Source organism: Propithecus coquereli, unplaced genomic scaffold, assembly GCF_000956105.1.
Source record: "Propithecus coquereli isolate 6110/MARCELLA unplaced genomic scaffold, Pcoq_1.0 Scaffold6, whole genome shotgun sequence".
NCBI classification, from domain to species: domain Eukaryota; kingdom Metazoa; phylum Chordata; class Mammalia; order Primates; family Indriidae; genus Propithecus; species Propithecus coquereli.
The window spans coordinates 4,314,419-4,316,837 of NW_012151951.1; positions in this window are offsets into that span (position 1 = coordinate 4,314,419).

Consider the following 2,419-nt stretch of genomic DNA (forward strand, 5'->3'; position numbering starts at 1 on the left):
ATCCATATATAAAATCTCATAGCATTATTAGTTATTTCATGCTTACATAGGTAATATTCCCAATTAGATTACCTACACCTATAGACAACTACAGCCAGGAATTGCAGCTTACAATTATTTTTTTGTCTTCCATGTTATCCAGTTACAAAATAAATAGTAAATAAACAGAAGAATAAATGAATAAATGCAATGGAAATTAGATCTCTGTTTCATCCTAGGGTGGAAGATGATATGAATATAGGATGAGGAACATGACCTCATACTATCTCACGGCAATTCTAGAAAAAGTTTTGCTTTGGGGGCCTCAGAACTATGTGTGTTAAAGAGAGGTTTCTCTGTCCCTTTCTTCTCATCTCCCCCAATTTCATGATTTGAATATATCATATTTCTAGTCATCTCTTTACTTTAGTTTCTGGAATTTCTCTTGGGGACCAAAATTGAATGTATCTGTGAATTCTTTTGATACTTACATTTGTAGTCCACCATGGACTTCTGGAAACGTTTTAGGAGATATGTCATGAAATGATTCATGCTATCTTACCTCTCACACTTGACACTTCATGCTGTATCCTTTTCCATCAACTGGATGAAAGATAACTTTGAATTTGGCAGCTGCATGCTAAAGATTCTAAAGCCAAACATGGTTCTTGAATTATCTCTTTGAGGAGAGACAGTCCATGTGTATGGAAACATTCTTTTTGGAATATTCTTGAACAAAAAATACATGTCTATCATGTTTAAGCAGTTATACATTTTTGAGTTTATTTGTTACATCATACAGAGAAATTTTTAAAGATGCTTCCATCTTCAATGCATAATTTATTGATTCAGTTATGGATAACTTATTCATGTAAGGTCTAGGTGAGCAAGGACCTTATTTGTCTTGTTCATCCTAGGAATCTTAGCCCATGGAACAGTGCCTTGAAGATAGTAGGTGTGCAATAAATGTTTATCTATTGTATAAATAACTCTTGCTACTTTTGACAGGGTCATTCATTCAATCATGTGTTCAACAACTATTAATAGTTAATGAATAAATAGTTCATGACTAATAAATAGTTAATGAATATATGCCTACTATGAGTCAGGTCTTCTGCTACATGGGGATATAGTCGCAAATGAGACATGCATGTTCATTGTTTCCAATGGAATCTACAGTCTACTGAGGAGAAGTGATGGATTTATAAAAGAAAAATGCAATGAAACTATGGCAGAGGAAATGTATGATACTGGAGGAGCAGGGATCTAAAATAGGATGATGCCAAGAGGATGGAAAAACTTGGATACATTTGGTTAAAGAATATAAAAATGTATCACTTCTTGTATGTTTGGGGTTCAGGAAAAGGATAAGTCTAGGATTAATTGAAAGCTTCTATTTGCAATGCTAAGTAGATCGTGGTGCCATTTGTAGATAGGGTAAATTGGGAGAGGAACAGCTTTGGGGGAAGATGATGAGGTTAGCTTTGAGCATGATCAGTTTGAAGTGATTACAGTTGTCCCATATGACTAGGTGTGTTGGCTCACATTGTTGTCCTAGCTACTCTGAAGGCTGAGTTGGGAGGGTCCCTTGAGGCCATCAGTTTGAGACCAGCCTGAGTGATATAGCGAGACCCCATCTCTCAAAAACAAAAAATGTTCAATAAGGAGCTAAAGAGATATGTTGGGGACTCAGAAAAGTGATTTGGGTTTGAGAATTTTATGTAGGGAAAATCACTCTACAGATGAATCTTAAAGCTGTGGAAATAGATAAGACAGTTGAGAGAGAGTCTCTGAGTAAGGTTTAGAATCAAACCCTGAGAAATCTTCACTGTCTTCTTGCCATTGAATTAACTTCCTGGATCCATGGTTAATACCAAAGAGGAAGGGTTCCAAGGATGTACTTGCTTTGGAAATACCATTCATTACTGGTAAGGGAGGAGTCATTGCTGGGAAGCTTTGTGTACTATGATCCTTTCTAGAATGGGGTTCTGAGGAAAGACGAACTCTTATTAAAATAGTCACTTAACAATCCTGAAGCTTATTTCCCCAAGTACCCTGGGTATTTTTCACTGTCAATTCTTTTCATAGCCTGGTGGATCATTCATTTCAAGGTGTGACTATCCGGAAACAATGGGATTTGATGACTGATGTCTTAAAATGAAACTCATTTCTTGAAATGGGCATGTCTTCATGGCTGCACAACTGACTACCACGTTGTGAGTATTTCCAGTATGAAACTGTCGAACTCAGAGCTGCCTAGACTACGAGGGAAAAAAGGGGAAAAAATATAAAGAAAAGGTTTTGCCACTGGGAACCCATCCTTTCAAAGATTTGTTACAGAGGCAAGTAGTTAAGCAATCCTCTTGTTTTCACCTAACCATAGGGTATATAGCTACAGCACCATGCATGAAATAAATGAGTGAAATGACTCAGAGCACCA